Source organism: Notamacropus eugenii, chromosome 4 (assembly GCF_028372415.1).
Source record: "Notamacropus eugenii isolate mMacEug1 chromosome 4, mMacEug1.pri_v2, whole genome shotgun sequence".
Lineage (NCBI taxonomy): Eukaryota > Metazoa > Chordata > Mammalia > Diprotodontia > Macropodidae > Notamacropus > Notamacropus eugenii.
Genome location: NC_092875.1, coordinates 185,909,316 through 185,922,394, shown reverse-complemented (window position 1 = coordinate 185,922,394; position 13,079 = coordinate 185,909,316). Strand labels below are relative to the sequence as shown.

At 37.1% G+C, this 13,079-nt stretch overlaps 1 protein-coding gene across 5 annotated transcripts in view; it reads right to left on the bottom strand.

Annotated features, from left to right (window-relative positions):
* Nucleotides 1–13,079, bottom strand: part of RNF182 (ring finger protein 182) — a 125,152-nt gene that overhangs the window by 27,882 nt on the left and 84,191 nt on the right. For all 5 annotated transcript variants that reach the window (XM_072603885.1, XM_072603882.1, XM_072603886.1 and 2 more), the window contains one exon: nt 12,979–13,056. The gene's annotated coding sequence lies outside the window, so the exon portion shown is untranslated. The remainder of the gene's footprint in view (nt 1–12,978; nt 13,057–13,079) is intronic.

Below are 13,079 nucleotides of genomic sequence, written 5' to 3'. Positions count from 1 at the left end.
TTGCCTTTGTATCTTCAATACCTACCCTAATACCTGATTGGCAGTTAAGTGGCACAGTGGACAAAGCACCAGGCCTGGAGTCAAAATGACCTGAGTTCAAATCCTGCCTCCAACACTTACTGTCTGACTTTGAGCAAGTAATTTCTGTCTACCCCAGTTTACTCGTATGTAAAATGGGGATAATACTACCTACCTCCCAGGGTGGTTGTGAAAATCAAATGAGATAATAATTACAAAATGCTTAATATAGTGCATAATAAACACTATATAAATGTTACCTATCATTATTATCATCATCACCATCATCATTATTACTATAGAGTAGGTGTTGAAAAATTACTTATTGATGGAGATATCTTACCTAATTTTGACATATGCCCTGGAGACACTTTGGTGGGAAAAGTCTTTTACGTACTATTTTGTTCTACTGATTCAAGTACTTTAACAAATAATAAGCATAGTGGGACCCTCTATTCTCTATGTCTTTCACACAATTATGTGATGGTAAAGAAAGATTTATCTGAACTATCACATCCACACATAATGATAATTTTAGCTTATTCTGCCAAGGTTTATTCATTTAATTTCTTTTTTTGTCTTATTGCTATAGCTACTATTTCTTTTACTGTGCCAAATGATGGGCATCTTTATCTCATTCCTTATATTATTATGAAAACTTTCAGCATTTCTTAATTACAAATAATTCTAGGTTGTGGTTTTACATTAGGTCATTTGATCACACTAATGGTCCTTCCATCACAACATCTTTTAGTGTTTTTAAGATAAGTGAGTAATGTATTTTAGCAAAAGCTTCCTTGTATCTACTAAAATAATTGCATGGCCTTCCTTGTTTTTCTTATGAGTGTAAATCAATTATTCTAATTATTTTCTTAACATTGAATTGTTTCTCATATAAATTCAACATTGTCAAAATGAATAATTTAAGATAAAATGTCATAATTCCTTTGCCAATATTTTATGTAATATTATTGGGTTAACATTCATTAAGGTACAGATGGTCTATAGTTTTCTTTCTCTATTTTATCCCTACTCCATTTCTGAATCAGGATTATATTTATCACAAAAAAAGAGTTCCAAAGTTGTGGCAATCTTATTCTTTCTTTCTAGAGATTTCTCCTTGCTTTTTTTCTTAATCCCATAGAGTATATATATCAAAATGGAGCCTTCTTTTCTTCAGTCTTTCTATTTTTCTTCTTGCAAGGTAGTTACTATGAGAGTTTGTTTCCTTAGCTCTTTGTTTTTGTCGTTCTTTGGGTTATTTGATAATGTTCTGAGGTGGCAGGTATAGGGAACATGGTGTAGTCACAATTCTTCATTCAATTATCATTGAATTATTGAAATATCATTATCTGGCCAAAACTCCAGTAACTTCACTATTGAAATGACCATCCAACTATTCTCACATTCATTTAACTCCTTCCTATAATACCTATTTTTCTTTCCATACTGTTCTCTTGGATTTCCATTTAACAAAATTCTCTAACCATATAAATAAAGTTTCCAAGGAAACTAACAATACAATCTCTGAGAACTGATTTCTAAATTTTAGATGTAAACATGAAGATGATTAACTTATGTATACCTAGAAGAATGAAAAAGAACAAGTAACAGTACACGCTTTCTTCAAAAGCAATAGGAGATTCTCTAACTTTGGCTACCTTCTGGTCACAAATTAACACTGTTAGAACACTGTTCTAGAACCCATGACTAGAAGTACTATTCTATCACAATTTTAATGATGCATGTACCATCATGTACTGTATCATGTACTGTCAAACTAATTTAAAAGTATCACAACTGGCAAGCTGCTTCTTGTGGTAATAATAACTCAGCTCATTGACCGCTATTTTACTTGGAAGTATCCAGGCAGAAGTTAGATGACTACCTTTCTGGGATGTTGTAGAGGGGGATAGAAGCACTGTACATTAAGAGCACGCATTAATAATGCAAGGAAATTCCAAAAATCAGATACAGGAAGGAAGAAGGAGCAGGAGGAGAAGGCACTGTGCTAAGCACTGGGAATACATACACAAGAGGCTTATGTTGTAATGGCAGAAGGCAGCCCATAAAAGCTGAAAAGGGGAATGAGTCTAAGTCTTCTGGGGCAGAATGATCTTCTAGAGTAAGAAAGCTGCTGGATCATGGTGGAGAATGAAGATCAGGATCAGGAGTGGAGCCCCGAGAGAAAAGAAGTGAATATGGAATATTCACTTAATATGAATTAATATGGAATTTCTGGGATGAACAGGCAAAATTGAAGAAGGGACTCTTTGGCAGAGTGCTGGATCATGGTAGAGAAAAAAGTCTGGAGATTAGAATACGAGCCCAGAAAATAATGAAGGAGTGTGCTGACTGCAAAATAATTCTAATCATATAGGGGAATTTATGGCACCCTTAAAGGAAAAGGGCTTCTCTATGTTATATTCTAACAGAGAAGGAAAGGAAAGTTGGGCGTAATCTGATTTGCCCTCTAGATATGGGAAGAGGATATTTCAGAGGGTGAAAAAAAGAATAAGTATGGCCTTAAATTCTATAGGGGGATGCCACCCAAAAAAGAATGAAGAGCTCTCAAGAATGAAATTCTGAAGATACCAACGATTCCAGTACAGAAGAAGAGGGATAATGGTCCAGAGACCAATGTGGATGCACAGAAAACTCATCAACCAATTTAGATTTTTAAAGCCCCATATAGGAGATAAGAAGCAAATAAACGTAACTAAGGATAAACAGAGAGAAGACAAAAACAACTGAATTATTATTTTGCTTGATTTCTCTACCAAGAAAGGTCTTCAGACTAAGAAGACTAAGAAGAAAAGTCTTCAGACTAAGAAGAAAAGAATTAGAGCAAAGTGTTGCAAACCAAGATGAGTGAGGAGATGGCAAGAGAGCTCAAAGAGCCAAAAATATTAAACACAGTCAACAACATCCTATAAACTGACAACTGATTGATGTGTTACTAAACCCCTTCAGGTAACCTTTGCAAAGTAGTGGAGAGAGGGAGAATTGCTGTAGAATTGGAGATGATAGGCAAAGGTCCTTATTTCCAAATAAGGAAAGAAAATGGAGTCTGCCAATCTAAGTAGGTAGGGTAGAAGAGTGAGACTTGGAATTGGGAGTCAGCAAGAACTGCACTCAGAGCCTTCCTCTGATGCTTGTGAGCTATGTGTTCCTAGTCAAGTCACTTAACCTCTCTCAGGCTCAGTCTCCTCATGTATAACTGAAAAGGTTAGCAAGCCTCTAAGATCCCTTTCAGCTACCAACCTATGATCCAGTAATCAAGAATCCTAAGAATTTTACATGGATTCTTAACAAAGATATAGAATGTTGTAGAGGATTTCCCATATTGGTGAAGGTTGGTATAGAAAAATTCTGAGATCCCTTTTAATTCTGTGATTCTTGAAATAAAATTAAAGGGATTGGCAAGTACTTAAAAATTAAGTAAGTGATCAGTAAGAGCAAGCATGGATTCATCAAGAACATTCTGGTCACTTAAGAGAAAATGAGAAAATGTGTCAAATGAGAAAAAAATTTATCAGAAAAATCTGACAAAAGTCTGAGATCCAAGATATATACAAAATCAATACAAAATTTTACATAAAGAGCTATTCTTCAATAGATCATAAAAGAATATAAACGGTATTCAAAGTAATTGCAAGCTACAAATGACTCATTTAAAAACAGGCTCCAAATCACAAATAATAAGGAAATGATAATTAAAGCAACTTTGAGGTTTGACTTCACAAGTAGGCAAATGAGCAAGCACGACAACGAACAGAAACAGTTGATGAAAGTAGGGCTGTGGAAAGAGCTATGAACTGGTCCAACCATTCCAGATACCACTTTGGAATTATTCAAGAAAAGGGATTAAAGTTTCCACTTCTGTTGACACAGTGGAATGGACCCTCCCCAATCTAGCTTTGCACCTCATCACTCAGCTGGAACTTGGTAGACATATAACCATAGGAGGTCAGACAGAAACAAAGGCCCAACATTTACCAAAACAGCCATAACAGTACTCTTGGTGCTAGTAAGGAACTGGAAATGTTTCCTCATCTTCCTTAAATCTAATGACCTATTCCTTCACTCCCACTCAACCAAACACAAGGATGGTCACACAATGAATCTAGTCCTTGTCCACAAGTGTTCTGCTTTCCTAATTAGAAACTGGAATTCTCCTAAATAACCACATTCTCCTATTCATGCCATCTCTCCCTATCCTACACCTGTTCTTTACCCTCTTCTATGACCTCCATTCCCTCTACCCCACAGTACTTTCTCAAGTTTGTACCCCTGCTTAGACTTCCTTTTCCAACCTCAAGCCAGAAAGTAGCTGTTTCAATTTGTGGCATAGTGGACAGAGTGCTGGGCCTGCGGTCAGGAAGACCTAAGTTCAAATCCATCCTCACCCACTTAGTAGCTGTATGATCCTGGTCAACTCACTTGACTTCTGCCTCAGATCCTTCTCCCCATTCTGTAAAATCAACATCACCAACTAAACGTCAACTAAAATTGCTTTCTCTGTAAAATGGAGATTATAATTACACCTACCTCAAAGGGCTGTGACAAAGATCAAATGAGATAATAATAAGGAGGAGGAAGAAGAGGATGATCTGTAAAAGTGCTTAGCATGGTGTTTGATATGCAGTAAGTGATATATAAATGCTTATTCCCTTCCCCTTCCTTTGCCACCACTAACACTTTCTCTTCAATTCTACACTGTCCTCTACTCTTAAATCCCTTGGTGTCTTATCATATTGCCACTCTTCTCGACAAACCTCACTTTGAGATTAGCTACCATTCACATCCTCCACTCTGATTCATGAGGCTGGAGGAAATCTCAAAATTTTGCTGACTTAGGTATATTACAAATTCATGTCAGATAATCTCAACTGGACTCTCATTGCAGCAAGGTATGCCTTTGATTTGTCCCCAGATGATTCCCATTTCATTCCTCAGAGGAGGTATTCAAAACTTTCTCTCCCATCCTCAAACTTCTTCCCTACTCTCAGCTGAGGAACATGACTCATATTATTGAACAAACTGAGGCCCTTTGACATGAACTCCCTTTTCTTTCATTTTCTTAAAACTTAAAACTTCCTTGACATCATCTCTCACTCTCTCCTCTGACAAAGGAGGGTGGCCTTTCTTTTTGCCAGGGCTGACTCACATGTGTACTTGATCTCATGCTCTCTCATCTTCTCCAGCAGACTGTATGTTCAATCAGGCCCTCCTCTCTCAAATTTTCAGTGTTTCCTCATTGGCTCCTTCCCCACTATCTTCAAATTTGGCCAAGTCTCCCTTATTCTTAACAAACTTTATCTAGATCCTACCCTATCCTCAAGTTATCATCCAGTGTCTCTTCTCTCTTTCTCAGGCAAAGTTCTTTAAAAAGTTATCTACACATTTCCAAAGGATTCATGATGAAAAATGCTATCCACATCCAGAGAAAGAACTAAAGGAGTCTGAATGCAGAATGAAGCAGACTATTTTCACTTTCTTTATCTTTTTCGTGGATTTTTTTCATTTTGGTCTGTTTCTTCTTTCACAACATGACTAATATGGAAATATATTTTACATGATTGCACATATAAAACCTATTAAAAATTCTTACCAGGGGCAGAGCCAAGATGGAGGAGTAGAAGGATGGACCTGTAAAAGCTCTCCCTTATAAGCCATAAAATACCTGTAAAAATGACTCTAAACAAATTCTAGAGCAGCAGAAGTCACAAAACAACAGAGTGAAAGAGATTTCCAGCCCAAGACAGCCTGGAAGGCTGACAGGAAAAGTCTATCGCACCAGGCGTGGAGCAGAGCACAGCCCAGCCATGGCCATGTGGCAGGGACAGGACCAGAGCAGGCTTCAGGATGCCATTATTATCTGCAGCAGTTCCCAGATTGCTCAACCCACAAATGCCAAAGACAGTTTCAAAGGTCAGTGAGAAAGCTCTTTCACCTTGGTGAGAAGGGAACATGGTCTAGCCCCACCAGCAGCAGCCACTATAGTGGCAGCATCCATTATTGGAGCCCTCAGCTTAAAGACCCTGGGGGATTTGAGCAGCTGATGTGGGTCTCAGCCCTGAGTTACGATCCTTGGGTGAGGAGGAGCACTAGCTGGTGGAGCTAGTGGAGGCTTTGGAGAGGGAATTCTACTCAGATCCTGGGCAGAAGAGTGCTTGTGGTTGCTGTCAGACCAGAGTGCAGGCCAAGAGAGGAGTAAACTCCTCTTCCTTGATTGTGCCACCTTGGAGGAACTGAGAACTTACAGGTCCCTAGGGTATACCCTCCTCTTGACAAAGGACTCAAAAGTCAAGTAACTGGCTGAGAAAATGCCCAGAAAAGGGGAAAAAACAAGACTATAGAAGGGTATTTTCTTGATGAACAGGTATTTTCGTCCAAACTTTTGGATGAGGAAGAACAATGCATACCATCAAAGGAAGACCTAAAAGTCAAGGCTTCTGCAACCAAAACCTCCAAAATAAATATATAATGGTTTCAGACCATAGAAGAGTTCAAAATGAATTTTGAAAATCAAGTAAGAGGGGTGGAGGAGAGATGGGGAAGAGAAATGAGAGTAATGCAAGAAAATCATGAAAAGTGAATCAACAGCTCACTAAAGAAGACCCAAAAAATGCTGAAGAAAATAACACCTTTAAAAATAGCCTAACTCAGCTGGGAAAAGACGTCCAAAAAGGCAATGAGGAGAAGAATGCTTTAAAAAGCAGAATTAGCCAAATGGAAAAGGAAGTTCAAAAGCTCACTAAAGAAAATAGCTCTTTAAAAATCAGAACAGAGCAGATGGAAGCTAATGACTTCATGAGAAATCAAGAAATTACAAAACAAAACCAAAAGAATGAAAAAATAGAAGATAATGCAAAATATCTCATGGGAAAAACAACTGACCTGGAAAACAGATCCATGAGAGACAATTTTAAAATTATGGGACTACCTGAAAGCCATGATCAAAAAAAGAGCCTAGACATCACCTTTTATGAAATTATCAAGGAAAACTGCCCTGATATTCTAGAACCAGAGGATAAAATAAATATTGAAATATCCACTGATCACCTCTGTGAAGAGATCTGAAAAGAGAAACTCCTAGGAATATTGTAGCCAAATTCCACAGTTCCCAGGTCAAGGAGAAAATATTGCAAGCAAACCAAACAGAAAGAAAGGATTTGAGTATTGTGGAAATACAATCAGGATAACACAAGATCTAGCAGCTTCTACATTAAGGGATCAAAGGCCGTGGAAAATGGTATTCTGGAAGTCAAAGGAACTAGGATTAAAACCAAGAATCACCTACCCAACAAAACTGAGTATAATACTCCAGGGGAAAAACTGGTCATTCAATAAAATGCAGGACTTTTAAGCATTCTTGATGAAAAGGCCAGAGCTGAATAGAAAATTTGACTTTCAAGCACAAGAATCAAGAGAAGCATGAAAAGGTAAACAGGAAAGAGAAATCACAAGGGACTTACTAAAGCTGAACTGTTTACATTCCTACATGAAAAGATAACATTAGTAACTCTTAAAACTTTTCTCAGTATTTGGGTAGTTGGAGGGATTATACACACACACACACACACACACACACACACACACACATACACACATATAGACAGAGAGCACAGGATGAGTTCAATAGGAAGGGATGATATCTTAAAAAATAAAATTAAGGGGTGAAGGAGGAATATATTGGGAGGAGAAAGGGAGAAATGGAATGGGGCAAGTTATCTCCCATGAAAGCAGCAAGAAAAAGTTTTTTCAATGGAGGGGAAAAAGGTGGAGGTGAGAGGGGAAAAGTGAAGCTTACTCTCATTACATTTGGCTTAAGGTGGGAATAACACATTCAATTTTGTATGAAAATCTATCTTACACTACAGGAAAGCAGAGGAGAAAGGGACAAGTGGGGTGGAGGAGGATGACAGAAGGGAGGGCAAATGGGAGAAGGGAATAAGGGACAAGGGACAAGGTCAAAAGAGAGATAGAATAAGTGGAGGGCAGGATAGGATGGAGGGAAATATAGTTAGTTTTATACAACATGAGTATTATGGAAGTCTTTTATATATATATAGCCTGTATTGAATTGCTTGCCTTCTCAGTGGGGATGGATGGGGAGGGAGGAAGGGAGAGAAGTTGGAACTCAAAGTTTTAGGAACGAATGTTGAGAATTGTTTTGCATGCAACTGGGAAATAAGAAATACAGGTAATGGGGTATAGAAATCTATCTTGCCCTACAAGAGGGAAGATGGGGATAAAGTAAGGGAGGGTGTGATAGAAGGGCGGGCAGATTGGGGGAAAGGGTAATCAGAATGCATGGCATTTGGGGGTGGGGAGGGAGAGATGGGGAGAAAATTTGGAACTCCAAATTTTGTGGAAATGAATGTTGAAAACTAAAAAAGAAAAAAATAAAATAAAATAAAATTCTTACTTTTGGGGGGAGGGAGGAGTAAGATAAAAATTTAGAACTCAAAAATTTTTTAATAAATGTCAAAAATTGTTTTTATGTGTAATTGGAGAAAATAAAATACTATTTTAGAAAGTTGTCTACACCCTCTGCTTCTACTTCCTGCTCTCTCTCTCTTATTCCTCTCTCATTTACAATCTGGCTTTCCACATCACCAACTAAATGTCAATGAAAACTGCTCTCTTAATTGCCCATCTTTACTTTGAGCTTTAGTCTACATCACCAGCTGCCAATCTGACATCTCAGACCAGATGACCTTAAAATCAACATGTCCAAAACTTCATTTCTTCTCTTTTCCTAAAAGCCTCTCTCCATTCCATTCTTTCTTATATACTTCTACCAAAGTAATTTTCTTTAAGTGCAGGACCATGTGACTCCTCTAATTCCAGTAGGTAGCCCTTGCCTGTAGGACAAAATATTAACTCTACTTTTTAGCTTTTAAAGCCCTACACAGCCAGGCCCAAATCTATCTCTCTAGACTCACTGGACAGTACTTCCCCTCCCTCACTCTGGGATTTAGCCAAACTACGCTTCTCTAATCCTCATGCATAACGCTACATCTCCCTGCAATGTCCCTTTGTTCTCACTATCCCCCTTAGCTGAAATGCACTCCCTCTTTACCTCTACCTCATACAGTCTCTCCCTTTAAGATTCAGTTCCGATACCATCCTCTTCATAAAGGTTTTCCTGACTCTCCCTAAAAACTAGTAACTTCCCTCCCAAACTACCTTATATCTAGTGATTTTGTATATATTTATATTTATCATCTTTATGTTTATGCTGTACACACACACACACACACACACACACACACACACACACACACACACACGATGTCTCTATCACTGGAATATAAACTTAAGTCCAGTAGGGATTGTCTCATTCTTTGTTTCCTCAGTACCTATCACAGTGCCTGGAACATATCAGGCATTTAATAAACACTTGTGGATTGACATCGAATAAAGTGGGTACCCATCAAGTGGAGAACAGCTAAGAAAGCTGTAGTATATGAATATGCAATAGAGGACTGTTGAGCAGACATCAGCATTCTAGGCTAATGTAATCCCCCATGTGGAGAGGCGCAGTGATGTATAATGGAAGATCCCTGAGTTGGCTTAGACATTCTGTAACTGATTCTGCTCTGCTAACCAATGATAAAGAGATGGACAACTGAGTGGTTCTTGGATAGAACTGGGGAGCATTGCACAGATGTTTATCAGCTAGGGCCAGTCACTTTGTCTGACTCCTTCCTACCTACTTATATCCTGGTTAGAGACAATATAAGAGGAGAGAGCTTGGGCCTCAGTTCTTTGCCTCTGTTTTTTCATGTTTTAGGTGAAGGAGGATGGAGAAAGCTTTGACCTGGTAAGCTTTGAAAGGTCAGGAGGGAAAGCCACTAGGAGATGAAAGAGTTTAGAAGCCAGGCAGTCCAGCTCCAAGTCCCTCAGAAATGACCATCAGGATCCAGCAGTAGCTGATACACAGACACATCCTACTACTATGCATCATATGAACATGAGCTTGGCAGGACCAACATTTTGTAGACACTGCATTAAGTCTGAGCCCGACCTCCCTAGAGAGGTAGTACCTATAAGAGTGTGCTCAAAGGTGTTGAAAGGAAATGTTTGTACATCTGTTCTTGCAAAGTGGTAAATACGCTTTTATCAAAATTAATCGACTGAGTTAGCTAAAAAGAACAGGGAAATTAAATTTTTTCTCCTTTCCTCCCCTCTGTTCTCCCCAAAACAGCAAGCAATCTGATACACGTTATACTATACACATACAATCATATTAAACACACTTTCACATTAGTCGTGTTGTGAAAGAAGAATCAGAACAAAAGGGAAAAACCACTAGAAAGAAAAAAAGGAGAAAATAGAATGCTTCGATCTGTATTCAGACTCCACAGTACTTTGTCTGGATATGGACAGCATTTTCCATCATAAAATCTTTTGGGATTGTCTTACATCACTGCATTTTTGAGAGAGCTATGTTGCTGTTACTATGTACGTAATGAAATACTATTGTGCTATAAGAAATGATAAGCAGGCAGATTTCAGAAAACCTGGAAAGACTTACATACATGGATGCTGAGTAAAGTGAACTGAACCAGGAAAACACCGTACAGAGTAAAAGTAACACTGTGCGACGATCAACTGTAATAGACTTAGCTCTTCTCAGAAATACAATGATCTAAGACAATTCCAAAATACCATGATGGAAAATGCTCTCCACATCCAGAGAAAAAAACCATGGAGTCTGAATCCAAATCAAAGAATGTTGTTTCCATGTTTTGTTTTTGTTTTGTTTTTTCTTTCTTGTGGTTTTTCCCTTTTGTTCTGATTCTTCTTTCACAACATGCCTAATGTTGAAATATATTCAACATAGTTGTACATGTATAACCTATATATAACAGATTGCTGTCTCTCAGGGAGGGGGGAAGGAGAAAAATTTGGACCTCAAAATCTTACCAAAATGAATGTTGAAAACTATCTTTACATGTAATTGGAAATAAGATAAAATACTATTAAGAGGAAGAAAAGAAATGACTGATATAATGATAAAAGGCATATATAGAACATTTTTTTAAAATAACAAGTCATAAAAAATTAACTTAATTTCTTTTTCTGGCAGGATTATCAGATAAGTAGAAAAAGAGAATGTGGTAGGCATAGTATACTCAGGTTTTAGAGTAATTTAATGAAGTTTCATGGTATTCTTGTGAACAAGCTAGTGAGAGATAGACTATACCATTAGTACATGTGGAACTGAATTTGGTATCTAACTCAAAAGAGTAGCAATCTGTGTATCAGTAATCTAACCTTGGCCCAATTTATCAATGAATTAAGTAAAAGCATAGATGACATGCTTATCAAAGCTGTGAATGGCACAAAATTAGGGAGGTTTCCTAACAAACTGTATGACCCAATCAAGATCCAAAAGGAGGCTGTAAGGTTAGAACAATGGACTGAATTAACAAAAGTGAAACTTAATAACAACAAAGTCCTTCATTTTGGTTTAAAAAAACAGTTGCCTAAAACTAGAATGGGGAAACCATGGTCAGATAAGGATTCTTTAAGAAAGCGTATGACTTTTTATGGACTGCAGGTTCACTACATTAACAATATAACTTGGCAGCCAAAAGAGCTAACATGGTCTAGGTTAAATTAAGAGAAAAGAGACCCATAATGACAGAGTTCCATGGTACTCTAGTCATATCCCATCTGGGGCATTTTGTTCAGGATTGACAGCACATTTTAAAAGAGCATTGACAAAGTGGAACATCGTTGGAGGGTGAACAGGATAGGACTGAAAAACATATGGGATGAGTCCTGGTTAAAGACTAGGGAATGTATAGTCTGGATAAAAGAATCCTTAGACTTAGATATGATATTTTCAAGTTTCTGAAGAACAGTTATGAGAAAAAGAGACTCAATTTTTCTGCTTTGCCCCAGAAAACAGAAAAAGAAACATCTAATATTAAACTGAAATGAGGAAGATTATAATTCAAAGTAGGGAAAAAATTCCTATCAGATCTATCAAAAAATGCCTGAAGTATCAGTGAGTTTTCTATCACTGGATGGCTTCAAATGGAAACTGGATGGCTACTTGTTACAGATGTTAAAGAGAATATTCCCAGTTGAGCTATATGAGTCTCTGAAGTGCTCTCCAACTTGTAGATTTTGTGAACACAGGATTTAGTGAGCTATAAAAACATTTCCAACTCTAAGACTCAGATTCCATTATCTATGCATTCCATAGTCTTTCATATGTAATAAAAACCATGTCTTGATTTTCCTGAATGTCAGTTTCATAAAGCTGTATTTTAAAATCACAATCCATACCATCTAAAACAATGATACACACAGATGTACTTTGCAAGAGTCTTTAGAAAATAAGACACATCAATAAACACACAAATTATATTCATTGTCTTTAATCATTTAGCGTTCCTAACTCTACCATATACTTGTCTACAATGAGTAACAGATGCTTATTTAATTCTTAATACTTAATTCTATGTAAAACACAGAATTCTCAGAACTCATTTACTATTGTCTCTCTTTAAAAAATTTCTATACCTTAATCTGAAATGACATACTTTTTCCTTAGAACTTTTATAATTCCCTAGTGTCCCTTAAATATTTTGAAAAATGGCTATCAACATTATCTCTCAGTGCTTCCATTAACTCCTTCAGAATGACAAATAATTCTTTCTAGAGAAGAAAGAAAAACATAAATTATTCATCAAGGTAGCTGCACCAAAACAAAGGCAAGAAAAAATCAAAATATTCTTATTTCAAATAGTAAAATGTTTTGGCCAGTTTTCACCTTCTTAAAATATATACATATATATCTGTATTATGTATATTGTTTGTATACACATATACACATATACATATATATTATTGTATGTAAATATACATGCATAAATAAAAATCACTGATATTCATAAAGTTGCTCCCAAACAATGGTAGATTTATACTCACCAAAATGCAACTCTGCTCTGATTTGTCAAGTAATGAGCAACCCTGCTAATGAATTGTTCCAGTCAGTAGCATATAGATCTGGGGAAGGAAAGAAAACAGAA